The sequence below is a fragment of the Anguilla anguilla genome, chromosome 1 (genome assembly GCF_013347855.1).
Source record: "Anguilla anguilla isolate fAngAng1 chromosome 1, fAngAng1.pri, whole genome shotgun sequence".
Classification (NCBI taxonomy): domain Eukaryota; kingdom Metazoa; phylum Chordata; class Actinopteri; order Anguilliformes; family Anguillidae; genus Anguilla; species Anguilla anguilla.
This window is the reverse complement of record NC_049201.1, coordinates 31,401,333-31,426,549: the sequence shown is the minus strand read 5'-3', so window position 1 is coordinate 31,426,549 and position 25,217 is coordinate 31,401,333. Positions and strand designations below refer to the sequence as shown.

At 40.7% G+C, this 25,217-nt stretch overlaps 1 protein-coding gene across 5 annotated transcripts in view; it reads right to left on the bottom strand.

The window, feature by feature from the left end:
* The window catches only part of hivep2b (HIVEP zinc finger 2b), an 84,902-nt gene that overhangs the window by 31,221 nt on the left and 28,464 nt on the right, over positions 1-25,217 (bottom strand). For 2 of the 5 annotated variants that reach the window (XM_035412340.1, XM_035412331.1), the window contains 3 exons: positions 13,930-14,000; positions 13,332-13,348; positions 3,622-3,764 (listed from right to left, as the gene is read on the bottom strand). The gene's annotated coding sequence lies outside the window, so the exon portion shown is untranslated. The remainder of the gene's footprint in view (positions 1-3,621; positions 3,765-13,331; positions 13,349-13,929; positions 14,001-25,217) is intronic. The other 3 variants (XM_035412348.1, XM_035412321.1, XM_035412357.1) reach the window with 2 other exon arrangements.

Here is a 25,217-nt window from a genome sequence, read left to right as displayed (position 1 = left end):
TACAATCATAGTTTAAACACTGTCAGTCAGTGCATATGGCATCAATGAACCTTATTTGGAATGGGAAGGAAAAACACCTACATTTTTGTTGGCTCGAAGGACTAAGTACAACAAAACTAGACAAAAATAAGTCTATAAGAATAAAACGAACTGCTATACCTTAAAAGCTCAGAGAGGCATTGAACTTTCCATAAAATAAGAATATATCTTTTTTCTACAAGAACTATATCAACAGCTTCACTTTAAAATGTGGCAAAGTGCAATGACTGCAACACAATAATCTAGATTATGCTCACACATGCAGTCATTTGCAATACACTTTAATTTAGCACTAGGGCTGTGGCGATGTGAGGATTACCGCTGTGGTCATGTGATGCCTACCGCAAGGTTGAGCTCAGTACCGTCATCACCGCAAATTTTTTATTTTTTTTTGTATTTCATTTTTTTTTTGCTGGTGAAAGTTACAAGAGTGTGTGATATGAAATGTAAGCTTATCATATAAACACAATAATCATTGATTGCTTATCATCATTGACTGTCTTCCATCCTATGTTCAAGGGCTTCTGGAGAAACAAAACCTTTCATTTGCTTGTCACTTCAGCTTCGCGCGCAAGGGGGAGGGAGAGTCAGTCCATTAAACATATGGGGGATTTCTTTTGTGTGTGTCCGATTATTATTAATTCTTTCTAGGCTTGAGTACTTGTGATATAACGTTCAATTGAATATAGCCTATACACACACAATATGTAAGGAATAAACCACGATGGGCTGTCCCGTTATTGGAAAATAATGCAAGCTACGATGGGGTGGTGATGCGGCCAAGGCGAAGACATTTTTATTAAACCCGTGGGGTTTAAAGCTGTGGACGTTAGCGCAGCGCGCTGGCTGCCATGTGACGAGCGAGCCTTTGAGCAGGTGAGAGAGGCAGGTGCACTGTTCTGGTCCCACGCTGGGAAGCAGAGAGCATCCAGTGGGGAGTGAGGCGGACCTGCTGATGGCGGGCATCCTGGAGGTGTTTATTCCACTTACACATGTGTAACCAACAATGACTTTATATGGTTACTTGAATGTTTATTGATTTTTATCGACTTAATCACCCGAAATTGAAATATTCTTCCGCGGCCGTTTGGGCACATTATTTTACCGTTGTAAAGCAAAACTGTGGTTAGCAGTTCTATTTGGACCGTTGTTATCCAAAAACTCGTGGTCGTTATGGTCGTTAATTCTATGAAACCAACGATTCTATCAAAAAAAAAAAGTTCCTTCTTGTTTTATACTATACAATTAGCACCAATTTTGGTAATTTTTGTCATTACATTATTTAAGAAAACTAGCCTACATTAAACCATTACTCAATCAAATTAATCTCCCTAGCTCTGTCTTGCTTTTTAAAATGTTGCGGTCTCGCAGTGTAGACATTGCGTTTTTCCAAGACACTCTGAAACTGGGTTTGAATGCCAGTTAGCTTTATGATAGGTTCGCCGTCACTTGTCATCTAGCCAATATTAAAATTCTGGGTTTTAGGTCAGAATGGTCTCACAGCATGCATGTTATCCCGGCTAGCTAGCTAGCTAACTACTGAATTGTATTCAAAACAGCGGTTACTACAAACGGAATCGTTCACAAAGATACGGATGAAAATGCGTCCTGTAGCCATGAGTTAAATACGGAACGCCTATTCTACTGTCAAAATAAGGGACGATTCCGTATTTTGCGGGATGGTTGGCATACCTAAATGAAGCCAGTGACTAGAACCGTGATTCAACATTGCCATCTATTGTGAAATTGGACATTGAAAAGGGGAGGGAACGTAACAACAATTCAAAATCGAAAGAATAACATTGCTGTTTAAACTGCTTTAGAATGCTGGATTTTGTAGCGCATTGATTTTAGAACTGTTAAATGGCCGAGGTTTCCCTTTACGGGGGAGGTAGTTTTCCCCCTTTTCTCGAATACCATTGATTCAAAACACATCAATCAAAGTGTAGATTGTAGAATGGGCATTTCCCTGGAGAATGAGCACAAAAACATGCTTGTCTGGCTCCTAACAACGGATGAATGGTTCATGGCCAAGCGGCGCCAAGTGTACGGAACATAGTTAGTCTACGTAAATTATTATTATTATTATTTTTTTGGCGGTAAACCGCCGAACCGCGGGGATACGTTGCTTTTTCACCGCAGTAAGAAAAAATCCATACCGTCACAGCCCTATTTAGCACTAGAAGGAAACCACTGCAATGCCACTGAAAGAAGGCTTTTCATGTTCAATTTAGACTGTTGAATTTTCCACTTTGTAAGCTTGGCATGAGGTAGCCTTCATTTAATTTTCCACAATATTCTAAAGAAACATCAGATAGACACTGAGGAAGCACTGATTAATGGTCTTCCACACTGCTACTACCACTTACACACTTATTATAGTCTTTTCCTTTTCAAAGATTCCTAAGAAAAGTGCACTTGATATAAGTTCCCCCAGTAGTTCATTTGAGAAATAATGCAACCCTAATAATGAGAGGTCATTCTAAGAATGCTTCAGTTGTGTCTTTACTCTTGTAAAGGCCAAGCAGCAAAGAATATATATTAATCCAACTTTGAAATGTCCCACTGCCTCCCTTCACTAACAACATACTGAAAGCACTTTCTGTGCATTTGTATTTTATTTTTATTATATCGCGTGGACACAAACCTTTTAAATATGGCATTGTACTGTTCTGGCTAAAGCAAGTGGAACAGAATCTCTCATAGGCTTCAAAATAATTCACTGCTAACATTTTACAAAAATAGTTGGCAAGCACAAGAAGATAATCATTTGGGGGTCATACGCTTTAGTTTGAAAGTAGGACAGTTTATATTGTTGCCGGAAATGGGCATTATAGGTACAAGGCAATGACAAAGTAACCAATAAAGAGAAACAGTACCTACACACTGATGTTGCTTCAAATGTTATTTTTCCTTTGCATTCACAGACGTTTGAACCACACAGGTCTTTGTATTGTGAATGACCCGCCCATCCACACATATAAAGCATGATTTCAGCAGTTTAATAATGTCTATGAAATGGCCATTTACAGTAAATTATGTTTGAGTACAAAGGAAGATAGGAATTCCTTGAATAAGAATGCTCGTAGTACGGATCAAGGAACAATGTTATCGTGAATCAGCTTTTCACCTGTGCCCAGAAAAACTGCAGACAACATACATTGACAATATTAAAAAAGGCAAATTGGCCCTGCAAAACTATCAGTCAATTAATTCCATTTCCATTTCAGCATTTAGCACATGCCCTTATCCTAAGCAACATATATTTCACATACAATCCATACCGTAAGCAATTTAGACCAAGTACCTTGCTCAAGAACGGCAGAGCCTCAACCGGGAATCAAACCCACAACTTTTGAGTTACAAGCCCAGATCCCAAACCATGATACTATACTACTGCCTAAATTGTTTTTACTTACAAGGGGAACATTTAGCATTCTGCAGACCTCAAGTTTCCAAGATTTCTAATGGTTAAGCAGGGACACCGAATACACACCCACTAGCCATGCCATCCTTAGTCACCAGCCAATCTCGCTTTCAACATAACCCAATGAAGAGAGATACTGGAAGTTCAGTGCTCACCTGCCCTCCTGCTAGTGATGGTTCCCAATTGATCTTGTAGATAGGAGTGACAATGGGGTCCGCAGGTCTCTGTGACTTACAGGCCAGGGCAGGTTACTGAGGCAGAGGGAGGGATTCCTCAGTCAGAGCGGTGAAATGACCCACTGCAAAGGAAAGGGACCATGAAAGGAACTGTTTCAGCGATATCATGCCATGGAACAGTGGTTCTCAACTGGGGGTCTTGGGTCCACAAGGGGGACTCAGCAAGCTCCCAGGGGGGCCATGAGGTGATGGTAAATAGAAAAAAAAAAGACTGGTCACTGATAGAAAGAAAAAGCAAAATCACTAAAATCACATTATCACAGAATCTATAAGACCTTGCTGCTGCTTTCTGCACAGAGACGCACGTGCTCCACATGGAACCCAGCCTTTATCATGTTCTGGATACGGTCATGAGCTTTGTGAATCTTGTGAAAGCCAAAGCCAGAAACTCCAGGTTATTCACTGCCCTTTATGAGGAGGTGGGTGCTGACAGCCACTTCCTGCTCATGAATGCAGAGGTGAGATGACTTATCCTGTGGATGGATGCTGATGCATCACCTTAGTCTGAGGGAGGAGCAGCATGATTTCCTTTCGGACATGAGGTTTGATCTTGCAGGGGTTTTTGCATTCCCTGCATTTTCAGGGAACCATAATGTTTGAGACATCTTAATGTTGTGGAAATGAAAGTTATGCATATTTAAATGCATATTCCCTAATGATAGTACATGCGGATACGATACATTTAAAGGAGGTGTTATCACCGATTTAAGATTTAAGGATGCGGATCAATAATTACGTCACACCGTTTAAATTAATGACGGTCATACGTTTCAGTTTCACCAAAAGCGATAGTTTGATCCGTATGGTCAAGTGACTTCGAACAGCTGCTGCTAGAAAGTGGAGCTGAAAGTGAAACTTTTCTGTCTTAGCGTAGGCGAGCAGTTGCTCCACAGACACCATCTCTTATACACTACTCTCGTCTCTTCTGGCCCCCAATCTTCATCGTTTTTATTTAGGCCTATTTGATGAGACTGTCCTCAGTGCTTTCCTGCTGAGTAGTGTCCCGCTCTGGCTCGAATCGAAAAGGCTGAACAGAAGACATTTTCAATGTCGCTCAATGGACAAGAGCCATGGACAGGAGACCCGTGCAACCATTTGACATCACTACCCAGAGTGCATTGTGACGGTAATAACAATGGCGACCTACGAGTCTATTTTTATTTTATGTTATTTTAAATAACTAAAATCCTTTATACAGTTTTTATGACAGGTTTACATAATTGAAGGCATTTAGACCATTTTAAGGCCTAAGTGTCTTAACAGGCGGGGTTCCCTTTAAATAAAACACTGCTGGAATGGAGTCTTGTCTTGTCTCTCTTTGACCCAATCACAATAACAATTTCTTATTGTTCAGGGCTCACAAATGCCCTTATTTGGTCTAAATATCCTTCATGTAACTCTACTTGAAAATCTGTTTCCCAATTTAAAAGTACCCACTTTGATGTATATTACTTTGAAAAGCGTTACACAGACCTTGGGTCTTAGGCAACCCACTGGCGACAGCAGCTCAGAATTACTATAGATGTCTGAAACCACTGCCCCCTCTTATGAATGCCAAATGATGTTCTGCTTCAATAACAGAGCCTGAAGAATTAACAAAATCAAAATTGTATCTCAACATTCAAGGAAACAAGGCATAATAAGGCCATCTGATGATCTAATATAGATTAACTGAAGTAATCTATATTCATTCAGAGAAACCCCAATGACCAAGAAAGGGAGAGGGTTACTCAGGATTATACATCCCTTTGCTAAGAAACTGCGGAAATTAGTCAGCACAAATTCACAAGCCAAAAGCTAGTGAAAGCAATGGTGCTCAGTGCTGCTTACCACACAGTGATTTCTCTGCCCATCATGTGAACGCTGTCGTAATGATATGGCACAAAGACTCTGCCTATAAATACACTATATACCAGTGGTCTCCAACCCTGGTCCTGGAGAGCTACAGGGTCTGCTGGTTTTCATAGTGACTCTGCACTTCATGAATCAATTACAGCAGTTGATTACACAGTTAACTCACCTGGTGTCTTGGGTCTTAATTGGGTTCTGATTTTAAGGTGAAAACAAAAACCAGAAGACCCTGTAGCTCTCCAGGACTAGGGTTGGAGACCACTGCTATATACAGATACACAGACACACAGATGCATACATTTGTTGTGGATCTGTGAAATAAATTATCATAAATCAAACATTTACCAGTTCTTGGTTACTGTAAACAATTTTACACAGGAAAAATATGTAAAACAGTTCTCGAATATCAAGTGAATTTTTAGTCAAATTCATCTTTTTGGTTTCACAAACGTTAAAAACAGTGTTCGCCCCTCTAATCTGATTGAGTGAGGCTAAATCCAAAGACAACAACTAGCAGCCTGTAGGAATCTGAAATTTGGTGGGAAGATAAAAATGCAACTGTAAACCAAACAAATCCCAGCCTTCTTACAGCCCATCTACCCTTGATGGGATGACAACAAATGTGTTTTACCACTTTGGAGGCTTGAATCAGTGGCAATAGGGCCTAGTCAGCATTAGTGGTGAGCACCTTTACTGACTGAGGAGACCTACATTAGCCCCACACAATTTTTGAGTGACACACACAGGAACCATATTCCTTCTTTTTCTCAACAGAAAAAAACTGAATGTCAGAAGAGCATAATAGGTTCAACGGTACATACCACTATCTAATTCCATCAGCAGAGGGAGAGTTGGTCAGAAATTATAATCCAATCACAGTGGAGCACAGCAGAACTCATTAACCTTCCTAATACAACATTAACTGTAGACAATTCATGTGGTAAAGAAAGGGAATATGAGACCCAGCAAGCACTTTTTCATGAAGATGCAAAGCTACTGGATTACCAAGTTCTTAAGAGCCTCTTTTCATTGCGGTTTTAACTATATCAATGCTCTACTTATATGATTGGATCACATTTGTAAGTGAAAAGGGACTGTCATTCTGAGTATTAGACCATTGTTCACAATAATACTGCATGAATATGGCTGGCTACTCTCACCCGTGCTTCAGATCTCATTCCATCTAGAAAACAAAGACTCCTCGTTCCTCCACTTTCTTGCCATCATTCAGGCAAGAAACATGTCACACTAGGTAATCAGGAAAACTAAGTGCGATCATTTGGAGTGCCATTATTAAGCAGCTAAAAGTAGCACACTGTGAAAGAAAAGGCCCTTAGGCCAACAGGTCCGTCATTACCCAATTCTCTGCTCTCCACGGAAACGGAAACCATGGCAACAGATGAACACCCCCGTCAGGCGCACCTGTACAAACCTCAGCCTCGCTTGCCAACCACGTGCCGTGCTTGATGACAACCAAGATAATGTAAGCACAAAGGCCGATTGATCAAAGGCAGTGAGGGTTTCACCTCACTGAATCAATGTGCACTGGGTATTTCTCAATCAATGATGGACAAGTAGGGGCCAGTGATGTTTTAATGTCTGTATGAACAACACAATCCTGACACTGCGAAGCGAGCCTGAGGATGCTATATCCTGACCTGAAACCCCAGTCCAGGTAATCGTTTGACTTTCCAGTACACCCTCCCCCACATCAGGAAAAATCCGCAAGTTAAAAATGCCATGACCAAATGCCTGATTATAAACGCTTTTAAATGCTTATAAACAATAAAATTCAAAAGCAAACAGGGCAGATTGTCCACTGGACACTTCCAGAAAACACAAAAGCCTGCATTCTGAGTGCACACGGTTTTCTAAAATAAAATATGTTCCCAACCATTTCCTAGAATACACTCCTATCCAACACCTTTGAGTTATTACACATAACTATCAAGGAAAACCTTTCTATATCATACACAGTACTTCCGCCATTTCTTGCTCATATTACTTGAGCGAACATAAATTATGACATTAACAAATACCAAAAGACTCTTAAAGCTTAAAGCTTCCTGCATTTTAATTAGTCACTTGGCTCAAGGCATTGTTAAAAAACAACCAATTTACCCGGAAAAGACAAAAAAATGGACAGCATCTGAATGATGGCCCACAAAACAGGGAACCAGGATCCACAACATTTACCTGAAATCTTTAAAGTGGCCATCCATATGACTTTGTTCCTGTCATGGCAAAAAAAGGCAAGCACTGGTTTTCTCTTGTTCAGACGGGAGTGATCAGATCGCCATTCTCCCCACTCCTTTCTGAGCAATTCTGACAGAGACCCAAAACAGTCTGCTGGTACTGGCGGAAGTGGAAGCCCATACAGGATTCTGTGACTGGTTCCTGACATCACAGTCACATGGCTTCATTGTTTGGTGGTTGACAGTTCCTCCGGTAGCCGTGTGCCACCCTTCACAAGAGTGGCTTTTCCTCAGGAGGAGCTCCTGTAAGGGATCTCACATTTTTATCCCCTAATATCCTCCTAAGACCCAGCAGAAGAAAAGCTTAAGTGTTGAATTTGTTTGACATAATACAACAGTTTTGGATGGCAAAAACATGTTGCAGTAAAAATATTTTGAAAAGGTGGACAAAAAGGAATTGCCAGGTCTTAGGAGAATATGCAATACCTTCTTTTTGTGCAAGTCCGCATAAAAGTTTTCGATTCAGAATATCTAATTTTGGTTCTAGATATCTACAAGACAATAGCAGACATGGATCATAAATGGTACTGTAGAAGTTCGTGAATTTATCATCCAGAGTGGACCTCAAGGGCACAGTCTTTTATCACTATGAGGAATTTCTTCTAGAGAAAACCCCCTTTTGTATTCACTATTTATTATAACCAGCACTTATGAAAACAGGCTCTAGGGCTGACTGAATGGAACCAATTTGGGGTTTTACTGTGCACTGTTCAAACATTACTGTGTGAGTGAATATTGTCCAGTTCATATTAGAAAGAACCCCCAGCAGAACCTTGCATTAAAGTAGGGGTCTATTCCAAATTTACTCCAATATTTAACTAATACATTATGACACACATATTTCACAAATAAGTGACTTTAATGCTCAGTTTTAACTGAACTAAATAACCTGCTACACACCTTGTTTATATTGCATACAACTTCAGCACTTAAGCATCAATGTTAAACATTTTCTTTTCATGTAACATTTTCCTCTGACATTTCGACTTAAAAGTCTTCATAGTAACCAAAAGCCGGCTGGGTGTGAAAGCCTTTGTCCACAGGGGCTTAACCCACATCCACGGGGGCGATCATTGATATGTGAGAGAGTGAGTGTATAGGCCAGTATAAACAGAGGACCCATAAAGAGCTGCTTCACTGCCTCTGACTTCTTGGTTCAACCACCACTTCTGTCTCTGGGGGGCCTGGTCTGTTGACTCTTATTTTCAGTAAGGGGTCTTTGTGAAGCAAGCCCACTTGCCTCACCTACTGTCCCTTCACTTTCCCACAGCCTAGTGTAAGACAACCAGTTTGCAACATACCACTATGATTCATTTTGAGTGTCACTACCAAATTCTTATTGTGCAAGACAAGACAGGGTCTTCTGTCGACTGATTACAGATTCCTCAAAATCTTTCCAGGGTAGTGAGCTTTGTTTCATGTAAGCACTGGAAGGTTTTCAAAGCATGCTGTCTCATAGTAACTCAATTGAGGTGGTTCTACCCTAATTCTGCCAACTAAAAACTCCTACATGGGAGAACAGGAAACATTATTGCCCTTAAAAATGGGATTTGTCCAGCACATAAGGGCCCAGGGCAATATATTACAAAAACATGTCTAGCTTAATATTACCAACATTTACACACATGTAACTTCACAGTCCAAGTCAAAAGTTATGAGAAGTAGATAATTCACTGTATATCAATTTATTTTATCAGAAGTTTACAAATTAAATTTGACAGCTACCTGGAAGATGGCATTTGCAGAAGTGAGAAATGGAAAATGAAACCAGTAATTCCTCACGCACAATATCATTTCAATGCATTTCTGCACTCATTGACAGATGTCTTCATTGAATTACAGAGCAAGACAAACAGATGCAGTACCCCCAATGATTGGACTGGATGTCACATCTTACAACTTGGAAAGGGTTAGGCGGTTTTGCTCTGGACTGTTCCAGTTTTACGGTGGATAGAACAGTTTGATCTGTTGTTTGAAGCTCATTCCAAATTCTAAAGAAGGAAAAGCAAGGAAATGCAACTCCCTCTCATTGCTTCATGGTATGCTTCCTGTTTTTCCATGCAGATGTCACACAGCAGGAATGCTATTTGCATGAACAACACATATCAATCTCCATCAATATTTGATTATGTGTGTGCCTGTGTATGTGTGTGTGTGTGGCGGCATTTTTCAGACCAGTGACCCCGTTCATCATTCATTCAGAGCCTCCTGGCTCCTTTCAATCACAACAAGTGTGTGAACTGCTCTGTAATCCAACCTAATAAACCAGCTGTCACTAACTGAGAAAAAAGTATCATATACACACTTTCATTTAGACTTTAAATTAGTATATTTATTCTTAAATTGTCTGTATATCTTGTATCATAGGTGCTAGGAGTGTGCTTTTTTAAAGGTTAATAAAAAACTGTTGACAAACATCTAAATTTTAGAAGGATGACTGAAATAAAATATTTTGTGAAGCAACATTCACAGTCCTCAAAATTCAGGATAACTTGACAAAATGTCACACCCTTAGAGAAAGAAAACATGAGAAGACACGGACAGCAGTGCCTTGATAGATTTCTCATGCTGTCAAATTCAAATTACAAAGCAGCTAATGTAGCTAACTAGCTGAACCCGTTTTCAATGACCACATCTTCACTGTTGTACTGATGCCAGGCAAGCCAGTGCTTCTTTCTTTTCCTCACAAGCTTAAGCTGTGATTTGGTCATCTTTGGTCTTTGGTCATTTGGACTTCTCTGTGCCTCAAGCCTACACATTTGACCCTTCTATTCCCCTCGATCCTCATCAGGAAACTCAAGCTTTAAGTGTGTAGTCAAACCTACAAATATCAGCTGCTATCTTGGAATGCGAATATGATGTTAAGACCAAGGAGGCATTGTGAGGACAGGATGTAGAATGATTCTAGCGTCTCTGAGCCCTGATAGTGGGCAAGAAAATGGACCAGCAGTATGAACATGAGATGAGACTTTCAGTCAAGTGTTTAGCTTTACCTGGCTGGACTGACTGGAAAATGAGCTACTGATGTTCCGAAAATGGAAATGTTACAATGAGAACTCCTGTAAATAAGGAATACAAATTATATTCTAACAATGTGAATGCTTATTTTAAGAATATTTTCACTGGAAATAACAAAGTTAACAGCTTTACCACTGCCGTTCCTATTGTTGGTGGTATTATTATCTTAGCTGCTATTGCTGCTGTTTTCCTAAGACAAAGTGGCTGCTGTTTATAATCCTAGCAATATGAAACCTAGAGCTTGTGGATGTTGCATCTCAGCAGTGACTTCATAAAACTATCATTTCTTCTCAGGTTTTTCAAATGAAAACCTCAGTGATTAAGGTGAATGCTGTGCCTGTAAACTGAAGACCATATGTGTGTCACTTTGTGTTAAATGAGGTGATTATGGAGGGACTAGGCACATCACAGCCAGGTGGTAGCTAAAGACAGGATTGTATATGCAGGTATTTGGGACTGTAGGAAGCTGTAAGCTTCATCTTCAAACTTACTGCTCTGCATCAACATTGCTTTGTAATTTAAAGGCCATGAACAACACTTTTCCAAATGACATAATCCATGGATGGTGTACAGTTGGACATAAAAGCCTTTTTTAAAAGGTTTTTAAAGAAATAAAAGAAAATGCTGCCATCCTCCCTGACTTCAATGGCTGTGGTTTGCATCATTTGGAGCCCTTTAGATATACCTACATTTGTGCAAACATTGGATTTTAGGGAAAACAAACAACCAAGACAATCATAAACTTTTATTTTAATGAATTCCTATGATGGAAATGGACCAATCAAAATCCATTTTGGAAAGAGTTTTGAAGAACAGAAGTTCATTGTGGAATGGACATTGTCATAGTTCACAGCATAAACAGCAGGCACAGACAGATGCCCACGCTCTTGGACAGGGGGGTCCAAACTTATCCGTGAAGGGCTAATGTGGGTGCAGGTATTTGTTTTAGCCCAGCATTAGGACACCTGATTCAACTAATTTTATAATCATGGACTTCAATCAAGATCTTTAAAAGTAGAATCAGATGTCTTAGCACTGGGGTAAAAAGATAAGACTCAATACCCCTGCTCTAGGAGTTTCCAGATTAGCCAAGGAAGACAAGCATGAGCCAACATTTAAAATCATCTGGACGTCCACAGTTGGGACATTTCACATGAAACGACTCCCCTTGTTTTGTAGCCAATTGAACAACATTGGCTACAAATGAACAATTGAAGAACATTGGCTATAAATGTTGTTGGCTGCAAAAATGCTTTTAAAAACCAATGTTAAAGTAGAGTAAGACAGACTGCACAACAGTGGTGCAGACTGAGTTATATCCTGACACACTGAGACAATTGTATTTGTGAGCCCTCATTGGCAGTATCTCATTGCTGTCCCTCAATTCAAAAGACAGCAAACAAGTTCTCCAAAGCACATAACACAAGTCATTGATCCCTTTCACTCTGCAGTCCACAATCTCAGATGTGTAGTCATTGTGTTGGAGGAGCACACTTCATGTGCAGACTAACCAGAAAAGCCGTTCTTACATGATGAGATGACAGTCTTGCTGACAGAAACACTTCCTCCTTGGATGATGCTATAGCCAATCACGTGGCATCATGCTCTGCAGCTGAGCGTATTTGGCACTGGCACAGACAATCTGAATGTGTTACCCATCTAATGCAACACATTTTTTCGCTTTCTCTTGGTTACAAATTTAGTTGGGGGTGTTACACCTCCATAAGATGAAACTTTTGCATGCATTATCCTCTCCACAACTGTACAATAAAATCACTGCAAGGTGCTCAAAATGCTTACCTGACACTCCTTGAATGGGCTTTATTGTACATACGGTGCCATGAAAAACTATTTGCCCCTTCCTGATTTCCTCTATTATTGCATACTATGTCACACTGAATGGTTTCAGCTCTTTAGACAAAATGTAATATTAAACAAAGGGAAACAAATTAATATTTCATTTACTTAATGAAAAAAGTTATCAAACACCCATATCACCCACGTGAAAAAGTAATCGCCCCCTTAAAGATAATAACTGGTTGCACCACCTTTAGCAGCAATAACTGTAACCAAATGCTCCCTAGAATTTTATACCAGTCTTTTGTTCTTTACAGAACAGCTTTAATTCAGACAAATTGCTAGGTTTTTGAGCAGGGACTGCTGTTACAGACGTGGCCGAAACTATTGGTACCCTTGCATTTTAATACCATTACCATTTGCCCTGAACAGTGTTGAAATTAAAAGATCTTTTATTATCAATGCATGTCTATGTTTGGTTTGCAGTGGAACAAAACAAAAAAGTTGCGGAAATAACTGAATTCATGCTTATTCTACAAAGACATTCTAAAAAAGCTTGGACAAATTATTGGTATCCTTTAGAAGTTGTAAGAAATAATTGATTTTTAGTGATACTTTAAGCAGACTATTATGTTTTAATTAGTATCACAGGTGTTTTCAATCTTATAATCACTCAAGCAGCCAGTTTAAAAGGAGAAAATTACTCACTCTGCTGTTTTGTGCCACTGTGTGCATCACATTGAACATGGAAAACAGGAGGAAAAGGAGAAAGATTAGAGAGAGATAAAAAAAAAATGTAATAGCCAAGCATGGTCAATGTAAAGGTTACAAGACCATCTCCAAAGAGCTTGATGTTCCTGTGTCCACTGTTGCCAATATTTTATTATTGAGAAGTTTAAGGCCCATGGAACTGCAGCCAACATCTCTGGACGTGGTCGCAAGAGGAAAATTGGCCCGAGATTGAACAGAAGGATTGCTTAAATGGACGAGAAAGAACCAAGGAAAACTTCAATACAGATCCAAGCTGATCTTCAAGTTCAAGATAGTTATACAATAGTTTCAAGTCGCACCATCCGTCACTGTCTGAATGAAAATGGGCTCCATGGTAGAAGACCCCACTGCCAAGAGGGAGACACAAAAAAGCCAGACTGTACTTTGCAAAAATGCATGTTGACAAGCCACAGTCCTTCTGGGAGAATGTGCTTTGGACAGATGAAACAAAATTAGAGCTTTTTGGTAAATCACACCAACCCTATCTTTACAGAAGAAAAAATGAAGCCTTCAAAGAAAAGAACACCATGCCTACCTTGAAACACGGAGGAGTCTCATTGATGTTTTGGGGTTGCTTTGCTGCCTCAGGCACTGGGTGCCTTGAATCTGTGCAGGACACAATGAAATCAGACTATCAAGGCATTTTGGAGCGAAACATACAACCCAGTGTCAGAAAGCTGTGTCTTAATGGCAGGTCATGGGTCTTCCAGCAGGATAATGACCCCAAACACATCAAAAAGCACCCAAGAGTGGATGAGAAGAAAACATTGGACCGTTCTGAAGTGGCCTGCTATGAGTCCTGATCTGAATCCCATTGAACATCTGTGGAAAGAGCTGAAACTTGCAGTTGGGAGACGGCACCCATCAAACCTGAGAGAACTGGAGCAGTTTGCTCAAGAAGAGTGGACCAAACTACCAGTGGAGAAGTGTAGAAACCTTATTCAGAGTTACAGAAAGTGCTTGATTGTAGTTATTGCCTCCAAAGGCTGTGCTACAAAATATTAAGTTAAAGGTACCAATATTTTTGGCCATGCCATTTTCATTTGTTTTATTATTTTAAATAATATGTTAAGTTGTAAATCAAAAGCAAAGTTTCAGTTATATTCAATGTGAAATAAAGAATGATGGATATCATATACTTCTGTCAGTTTCAACTTAATACAGAGAAAATTGAGTTTTTTTTTTTAAAAAGGTGGAAGGGTACCAATATTTTCGGCCACGTCTGTGATTTCAGATCCGGCCACTGTCTCTCTATTGGGTTCAAGTCAGGGCTTTGACTAGGCCACTCCAAAGCTTTAATTTTGTTTCTTTTCAGCCACTCAGATGTGGACTTGCTTTTGTGTTTTGGATCATTGTCTTGCTGCACAACTCAATTGCGCTTCAGCTTCAACTCACAGACAGATGAAGATTCTCCTTAAAAATCTTCTGGTACAGAGAAGAATTTATGGTTCCTTCAATAATGGCAAGTCATCCTGGTCTCAAGGCAGCAAAATATCCCCATACCATCACACTACCACCACCATGTTTAACTGTCGGTATGATGTTCTTACTGTGAAATGCTGTATTTGCTTTACGCCAGACATAATAGGACCTGTATCGTCCAAAATGCTCCACTTTTGAATAATCTGTCCATGGAACATTATCCCAAAAGGTTTGGAGATCATCCAGGTGCTTTTTGCAAATGTAACATGAACACTCATGTTTCTTTTGGTTACCAGTGGTTTCTTCCATGCAACTCTACCATGAATCCTATTGCCCAGTCTCCTTATTATTGTGGAGTCATGAACACAGATCTTACCACAGGTGATAGAGGCTTGCAGTCCTCTGAACATTCTTCTGGAATCATTTGTGATTTCCTGGATGAGCTGTCGCTGCGCACTTGGAGAAATATTGGCATGCCGGCCACTCTTGGGAAGATATATCACTGTTCCAAGTGTTCTCCATTTGGAGATAATGGCTCTCACTGTGCCTTAGAAATGGCTTTGCAACCCTTTCCAGACTGATATTTCAACAACAACTTTGTGGTGATTGCTTCACTCTGATGGTAAGGCTCAGTATGAGTGAGGTTAAGATTCAACAGGGCTGGCTGTAATCAATCCTGGCTGTGTTCAATCAGCTGAATCTTATAATCAATTAAATTTGGATAACTGGTTGATTAAATAGCTAATGGAGTAATTACTTTTTCACATGGGTGTTTGATAGCTTTTTTCATAAAATAAATACAATCATTTAAAAAATGTGTTTTGTGTTTAGTCAGCTTACATTTGTTGAACATCACATTTTGTCTAAAGACCTGAAACCATTCAGTGTGACAAATATGCAATAATAAAGGGAATCAGGAAGGGGGCAAATACTTTTTCACAACACTGTATATTGCTAACCCAAGGGGAAAATAGTTGCCTGCATAAAGCAAGCATTCAGCTTGACTTCTCTTTTCAACTTTGTTTGTTTAAAAGGCAGAAAGAAACAGCATAGAAGAGATTCAATCACTAGCTAAAACAATTTAGTATCTCATCCGAGTGAGCAGCTGCGTCAGAATTTCAGGCGCTTCCCTAACTGGGATGTTATTTTGGATGGAAAAAATCCCTCTGAACACAAATAAAGCATGTCTGTCTCTTTGCTTCATTTACCACATCTGTTTGAAGGCATTCACAATCTGGTTAAATAGATTAAGGAAATTTCCAGAAATGGGAAATCAAGGGTACATTCATACCTAACAGAGAGTTAGGTATGAATGTAGCTACCTGTCTGTATGTCTCTAATAAGGAAAAGTTATTTTTAAAAAGAGGATTTTGCTATTTATTAATATGGACTTTACTAGTGGTGTATAAGCTTTTGTAATCAATTTGGAAGGCCTCATCATATTCTTAGGCTGTCTCATCAAAGCAACGTCCTCCCACAGTTCAAGACAGTTCAGACAGTCATGTGCTAGGCTCCACAGCATATGTTGCCAGCCACTGCTTCTTTTCACTCTGCTTCATGTCAAATGAGTTTTTCCTCCGTTAGGCATTCACAAATGAGATTATACATTACAGGTAAAAAAATACTTTTACACTGCACTGTATTCCACTGAATCTAGGGTTAACACAGAATATGCAATAGCTAATTAAAAATGTAGCAATTAAGCCAGGACAACAAACAGAAAGCAAGAACTACTGGACATATGCTGACAGCTGTTCTGTTAAGTGGTCTAAAACCAGCTTTAAGTTTTCTTTGTTGTGCATCAAAGTCGTGTTTGAATCATTCACATCATATCTGAGAGAAGGGGTCATGAGAAACAATCGAGAGCCCAGGGGGAGTGGCATCTTACTGCCCAGAGGGAGTGGCTTCTTACTTCCCAGAGTGAGTGGCTTCAGGGTTTCCCCCAGAAAGGTTGTTAGGCCCGGTGGCAAGTATCTTTTGACAGGGCCCGGCACGGGCCAGCGACAGACTGATGGCAGCAATAAGGTAGGGCCCTATAGTTTCTGTGATAACAGAATCAAGGACGGAATCACAGAATTGAGAATTTAAGAAAGCTATAACACAGATTCCATAGGGCCCTACAGTCAGTGCTAAAAGCTGACTGGAGATTTGAAAATATGACTACGTAATGTGAAGGTTGTTATAAATAAGTCATTTATTCAACACACATTTTAAAAAATCAACAACTAGGCTATTTACAGCACAGCAGAGTCTTACAAAGAATCTGACAACAATGTACAGTCTTGGAATGCTGTGTTTTCAACAACAACAAAAGAAATTCAATTTAATTAAATTAAAATAAATAATATCAAAGTTTTTTCACTCTACAAAAAACTTGAAAAAAGTCCTGATTGGCTACTGAATCTTACAGCCTTGGAATTCTGGGCACATTTCAACAACAACAACAAAAAAATTAATTAAAATAAATAATATCAAGGTTTTTGCACTGTACAAAATCTTGTATTCAAGTCCTGATTGGCTACTGAATCTTACAACAAGCCTTGGAATGCTGGGCACATTTAAGCATTTAAAAAACTGTCTAAGGTTTTTTGGCTTTTACAGTAGGCTACCTTTGCTCCTTGACATTATCCCTAAATGGCACAAAGGAAGTATCTGTGTTACTGACTGTTTGGCTAGCTAGCTAAGTTAGCTACATGACCACGTTGTCATGTTGTTTGCATTTTGGACAGATGTGGCTCCTGAGTAAATCTATCGTTGTTTCCGTCGCAGCGTTTTAGGCACAAGCAATGTCGAAAAAATCCTGAAATTTCTTCTTACCGTGAAGAGTACCTGACCCTCAGTCATAGTGTTTTTTCCCAAGATGGTATTTCTAGATATAGCCTAATTTTGCCGCTGTGTTAACACATTTCTACGGTTGCCGGTCAGGCACTCTTCACCGTAAGAAGAAATTTTAGGATTTTTCCGATATTACTTGTGTCGAAAGTGCTGCGACGGAAACAACGATGGATTTACTCCGTAGCCACATCTGTCCAAAATGTAAAGAAGTCAGGCAGTTTTCACGGTCGGGAAAAATTTTTATGACAACGTTGACGTGCACATCAATGTCATCAAGCTAACGTTATTAATAAACAAGTGAAGTCGTTATTTCGATGGAGATTAATAAGTCATGTAATGTTACAATATATCGAACGTTACATTCATGCTACTAGTTTAACGTTACCTACACACTGCTTAAGTTAATATAAAAAGAATATACTTACCAACAAGATGAAGTGATAACGCAGTTTGTAACGAGGTTAGTTAGCCTACTAAATAAGAAATGGTGGCTTGCTAGGTACCGTTAGCTTGTGATAGTTGGAAGCGTCAAGTGTTGAACGTCACTCTATGCACAATGAGGGTAAAGAACACAGATCCTTCCTAGAGTGCGTTCACGTTTTAACCAACAGATGTCACTGGTGAGCTTTTAAACCGAGCTGCCCACTGTAACTGTAGTTTAAAAAACATCTTAAAAATACATTAAAAAAAAAAATCCCGATGCTTAGGCCCGGCGGGGGGTCAGCTTAGGCCCGGCGGGCTGCCGGGCTTGCAATACACTGGTGGAAACCCTGGGCTTCTTACTGCCCAGAGGGAGTGGCTTCTTACTGCCCAGAGGGAGTGGCTTCTTACTGCCCAGAGGGAGTGGCTTCTTACTGCCCAGAGTGAGTGGTTTCTTACTGCCCAGAGTGAGTGGTTTCTTACTGCCCAGAGTGAGTGGCTTCTTACTGCCCAGAGGGAGTGGCTTCTTACTGCCCAGAGGGAGTGGCTTCTTACTGCCCAGAGTGAGTGGTTTCTTACTTCCCAGAGTGAGTGGCTTCTTACTGCCCAGAGGGCGTGGCTTCTTACTTCCCAGAGTGAGTGGTGAGTGGTAAAAATACATTTAAAAAAAAAATCCCGATGCTTAGGCCCGGCGGGGGGTCAGCTTAGGCCCGGCGGGCTGCCGGGCTTGCAATACACTGGTGGAAACCCTGGGCTTCTTACTGCCCAGAGGGAGTGGCTTCTTACTGCCCAGAGGGAGTGGCTTCTTACTGCCCAGAGGGAGTGGCTTCTTACTGCCCAGAGTGAGTGGTTTCTTACTGCCCAGAGTGAGTGGTTTCTTACTGCCCAGAGTGAGTGGCTTCTTACTGCCCAGAGGGAGTGGCTTCTTACTGCCCAGAGGGAGTGGCTTCTTACTGCCCAGAGTGAGTGGTTTCTTACTTCCCAGAGTGAGTGGCTTCTTACTGCCCAGAGGGCGTGGCTTCTTACTTCCCAGAGTGAGTGGTTTCTTACTGCCCAGAGTGAGTGGCTTCTTACTTCCCAGAGTGAGTGGTTTCTTACTTCCCAGAGTGAGTGGCTTCTTACTGCCCAGAGGGAGTGGCTTCTTACTGCCCAGAGTGAGTGGTTTCTTACTGCCCAGAGTGAGTGGCTTCTTACTGCCCAGAGGGAGTGGCTTCTTACTGCCCAGAGTGAGTGGTTTCTTACTGCCCAGAGTGAGTGGCTTCTTACTGCCCAGAGGGAGTGGCTTCTTACTGCCCAGAGGGAGTGGCTTCTTACTGCCCAGAGTGAGTGGTTTCTTACTTCCCAGAGTGAGTGGCTTCTTACTGCCCAGAGGGCGTGGCTTCTTACTTCCCAGAGTGAGTGGTTTCTTACTTCCCAGAGTGAGTGGCTTCTTACTGCCCAGAGTGAGTGGTTTCTTACTTCCCAGAGTGAGTGGCTTCTTACTGCCCAGAGGGAGTGGCTTCTTACTGCCCAGAGTGAGTGGTTTCTTACTGCCCAGAGTGAGTGGCTTCTTACTGCCCAGAGGGAGTGGCTTCTTACTGCCCAGAACACTGTCAGCGACAGAGACTGGAAGTTCCATTTAGATTCCCTCATAAAGTGGGAAAGAATAAGGAGATTCTAACCACCAGGAAATATAAAGGTTAATGAAACAAAATTTAAATCAGGACTCTGAAGGTCCAGTTGGCATATTCTCCACATTCAGATATTTGCTATCACAGTGATACTGGACACACTTCAGTGCAAAGGTTGACAGCTAATTAACTAATTGGATGCATTAAGCCAGGCAAAATTGGCTGGAAAAAAACAACACTAAACACCAGCCCTGTAGGAATTTAGTTTGCCACCCCTGCCCACAAGAGCCTGCTGGAGATAGATGTTTGGAGCCTCAAGCCCTCAACTGGTATACAAGTGAAGGAAATGAGCCCCAAACCAGGATGTTGTGGGTTCAATCCCCAGACAGGGGGAACCGATGTCGTACCCTTGAGCCAGTCACTCGACCTGAACAGCCTCTGTAAACATCCAGCTGTATAAACGGTAAACCAATAACACGCAAGAATGCCAGCTATGCAAGCCACCCTGGAAACATGGGCATCTGCCAAGGGAGTAAACATGATAGATCCACATTTGCAAAGCAAGGCCCCTGCTCTCACCTCTCAATGGTTCGGCCCCTAGAGCGAGTTTCCTGGCAGGGTGTGCACAGGCATAGGCAGGCATGGGTCTGAAAAAGTCAGTTCTGAAACCACAAAAGTTTCCTGTCATAATTATTGTTACGACGGTATGAGCTATTATTTATTTTTTATGAAAAAGGCTATTCACAAAGAGGAAGCTTGAATTTACTTGTAATGTTTACCACAGACATTAGACTTATAATTATGTATTTACTAACCATCCAGTGATCAGCTGGACAAAAGAGGTAAAACAAACAAAACTGAGGTAATATTAAGCAGATCCAGCGAGCGTGGATGCAGCTTCAAGGCAGAAGGAGGTAAACCCCTGAACTCTTCCCCCCATCAAAAGGGACAGCAGTATGGAAATATTTTGATTAGGAGAAAAACACATATGGCCATCTCATCACATAGGCACTCAGTCGAACAACAACAGCTTTGCTACAATTTTGCCACGACAGTATCTGCAGTTTTGAAGCAAATAGTGTGGATGGCTAGCTAGCTATCCATGTTAGAAACATACTGTTAGATCATTGTGGCCTCAAGCAAACCTTGTATAATGCTGGCTTGCTACTTCACTAGAACGAGAGGGACTTTGTGTTGACTTTGTGTTCCTCACTTCACTGAGCTAAGATCATACATAAGTGTGCAGAATGACAGGAGAGAGCATGTATGTCTGCGTTTGTTGTGCATTTATGTGTGGTGTTTGTATGTGCACATCAAAGCTGCCATTTTTTAAAGCATAAAGTCAATTAAATAAAATAAAGTTTCAATGTACGTTTAATCCAGTAAGAGGAATAGTGGGGTACCATATATTACTAAGGGGCACACATCTGCACAACAGTTAACTGTCATTACAAATGTAGGTTACATTTTTGTGAATTTCCTGCATCACACCCGGAAATGAAACTGAGCTGCACTGGTTATGCTGCACAAAATGGATAGAGACTGCATTTATTAAAATTTTATTTAAAAGTGTTTTATTTGCACATTTATTATGATGTTGTAGATGTAGCCTATACACTGTAAAAATATCATACTGGACCATGCCTAGGCATAGCGGCCCCTGGTAAACACAGGGCCGACACCAGAAGTGGACATGTTTCCTCCGGTATTAGGAAAGTTACTAGAATTTCACCCCAGCTGATTCAACAAACCTGCTGCTCCCTGGCACTGACTGGACACACAAACTCCTCACCACAAAAGGCTGCTTTTACATGTGCAGCAATTATACATGGACTCACCACGGACATGGCAACTGCCAGTGGTTTCCGTGAAATATTTAAGTTGCATCTTTAAACAGTTTAAACAGTGTTTATTATGAGTTTTTAAAGCGACTTGCTCAAAGCAATGATTTCAACTGGCCCTGGTAATCAACATTCATATTTCAGGTTGTTAAAAATACAAAATCACCTACTTTTGTTGCTTTGGCAGGAAAAGAACAAAATCAATGTTGTACTGCAGACATCCACAGTAGCTAGATGGTAAACTCAGTTACTCCAGATAGTATCTCGAAGATTACAGCTAACTGATTACCTATTACTCATCATATACATTTCATTTTGCAAATCAATGTATAACAGTTTTCCTTCTCAGTTGTAAGGTTTTAAAAGCTTATAGCCAGATCCCAGGACCACAACAATCTGGATCCCTCATGCGCACATCATTTGTAGTTTGATTTGTGATGACCTCACAAGGCAGATTAACTACTGTATTTCACTAAGTGGTTTAAAATGTCAAGCTGGCCTGTAATGTTATGCAACTCTATAGCCATAGTTAGACACAGCAGGAGTAACAGTACATGATGTGCCAGTGACCTACCCTTCAGATAGAAGGCAAACACAGGACTGTTTGAATCTTTGTCATGCGGACTCCCAATACTGTAGCCGCAATGCCCTAGCAGTTTATAAAGGACCAAATATATGGATATCCTGGAAATGTTAATTGAAACTGATTATGTCACCTTTGTTAGTCTACAAAGGTAGCTAAATAAATAAATAAATAAATAAATAAATAAAGTTGCTATTTTTCATTTGGGGGCTTGGGCATGTAGGGTTTGGGAGTGTCACAGTGGCTTTGGTACCCAATTATGTTCTACAAACACCCCTGCAGCCAGGTATAAGTCAGACAAAGAACAGGACACTTACTGTATCTCACAAGGGAAAAAACATGAAATGGCTATCCATTTCCTGGTGTATTTCTGAAATGTTTCCTCTGAGACAAATCCCCTCCTTCTGGTGTCCAGGCAGGTTCTCCAACACAAAGGCACTCATCCACAGCTAATCACTACTATTATAAAAGGAGTTCACTGCCCCTTCAAACTGCATTACAAGAGGTGGATTTTGAGTAATATCCCTGTGATACACTGGCATCCTGTCCAGGGGATGTACTTCCACACCAAAACACTTCACGCCAAGGAAATCTGGGTAAGCCCTGACCCCGTAACCCATCCAGGATCCGTTTTCTTCTCTGCTTCCATTCCATTTCACTGTTTAGCTAATGATATTCACAGCACGGCATCCAAATGTATTGTTTTCCTCAGCGAAAGACAGCAGTGTTCCACATAGCAGCGTAATGTAAAGCAGCCTAAATATAAAGGGCAATCGCCTTGTCACTGGCAGCTGTTTGTGAGTCGCCTTCGTTTTTCGTGATCACTTGCCTACTCAGACAAAGCAATGATTACAGCTGTCAAGATCCAATGTGACAGCATGGAAATGCCACTTTAAAGGCACCCTCTCTCAATGAGAGAAGAGAGACAATGCTGGCTGTGTCTGTACTTTGTCAAAAACATCCTGTGGGCTGGTTAGCAAGTCAAACAAGATGTAGGCCTATTACTCTGAATTCAACACCACTGTATATAAATTAATTGAAACCCACTTACGAAGAAAAACAACATTGATTACATTAAAAAAGAGGGATAAAACCACGCTTACCTTTCTGGGTGACATGTTGCCTTGAGCAGCCTGCCTGCTACTACACGTGTGTATATGTGTCTGTGTGTACATGCATGCGTGTGTAACCCACACACGGGTTAGGGTACAAGTGAGTGTGTTCATGTTTTATCTTGTAAACAATTTATTCAAGAAACTACATATTTGCACATAAAATTGCAATAATGAATGAATTTTGCCATTTTATATATTTTCATATTTATCCTAATCATAATTATCCACATATAACTTAGTGTTAAAAGTTCCCTCAGTGTAGATTTTAGTCCACACTGACACTTCTCCAGATGTAGAGGTTGTCTTCGGTGAGGAATTCTTGTATAAACAAAGACCGTCGGCACACTATTTTCAGCAGACGGAAGTGAAGCGTGAAAGCCTTCATGGCGCATAGGCCGCTGAGAAATTTTATGAAAAGTGATCATGAGGCTATTAGAAAGAGGCAGCCATCAAAAACTAAAGAGAGCAGGCCTGCTGTTGTTGTGAAACCCACTACGGCTGCTCAGAATGTCCCTCCCAGCGGAAAAAGGGTGCGGGTGCCAGGGTGAGTTCAGATGGAAGGAAACACCTGTCCTCACGCAGGGTTCAAGTGCTGTGCCAAGCAACAGAGCAGTCTCTGGCTGCTCTCGTTCCTGAGCCACAGCTACACCGTACATAGCCTCCCTCTCAATCCTCTGTCAGTATGGAGCCTTTCTCCACCAAAACACACCACACACAGTTGACTGTTTTCTGATCATTTGTTCAAGTCACTTACAACAATTATATTAATTAAGGCTCCAGCAAAAATGCCCAGATTCAAACAATTGCCAATCCAGATGTCTGTTCTGGGTCCTAACTAGCCCACTGCACCACACCACCTCCCTTTGACCTTTTTTCTGCCCGTGAAATGACTGACCATTTGCAATGCCCTTGGGACAAGGCCAGATTCTGCAAAAATGCAGAGTGCAGCTTCAGTATGTTATTTGCGAGTGAGCATCAGTTGTTTTAGTGTTCCTTTGCCTGGCCTGGGGAACCAGGTTCACAAGCTCAAAGCTGACCGCATGACTTCACCTTGCAAAAAGAAAAGAGCAAGAGAGAATGGTTGCACACTTTCACTCCTAGAGCTTATCTTAGGTGTCCTTTAATGAACATTTTGGAAAAAAGAAACCTTAGCAGGAAACAGGGACTGGTGAAGACAAAGTTTCTTTCCTTTCAAGAAGCTGGTTTCAACGAATCAAACATTGTCCATCAACATGTTCACCCACACACTGACCTCAGTGACCTGTAGGGCTGTTTGAGGGTGAAGCCACAGTGACTCACTGAAAGCAGTACGTGTAAAAAACAATCGCAAAAACATTAAAGGCTATTGTGCAACGACTGAATTGTTGACCCTTGTATGACTGTGTGCAAGGGAACTATTGACATCCACACCTTGATTGGCTTGTTGGATTGCTCCTCCTACACACTTTAACCTGTAAAAAACTCCTTACCCAAACACTTCACGGGTACTGGCCCAAAATAAGGAACATTGGGGGAACTATGGGGGAAATTCTGATGATATGCATGTTGCATTTAGTGAATAAACCTGAGAGGAATAATGTTAGTTCGCTAACTGCATAAGTAGTAGGTTACAATGGAAATTTTTGTTCTTGACCGTTTTCTCAAAAGGGATGTTTGGGATTTTTTTTCCAGTTGGAACATACATCGATGTATGCTTGAAATCTTGGAAGGCAAAAAGATTACTGAGCCATGAAAAAAATGTTAAAAAGCTGTGAGTAATAGTCTACTTCCCAGCTAGGAAAATAACTATTTTTAATTAGGGTTGTGAAAAGTTGTAAAAATGTGTTACCGTGATTTTGTCACAAAGACAAATTACAATTGTAATCTGAACCCATTTACAATGTAGCAGTAAACAAGGTGTGAAAAAAAGGAAAAGAGTAATTGTAAAAATGTTGCTGCACTGTTTTTCACTTACCATGACCTGCATTATTGCAAAAAGTTGCAAAAACATTTTGTAG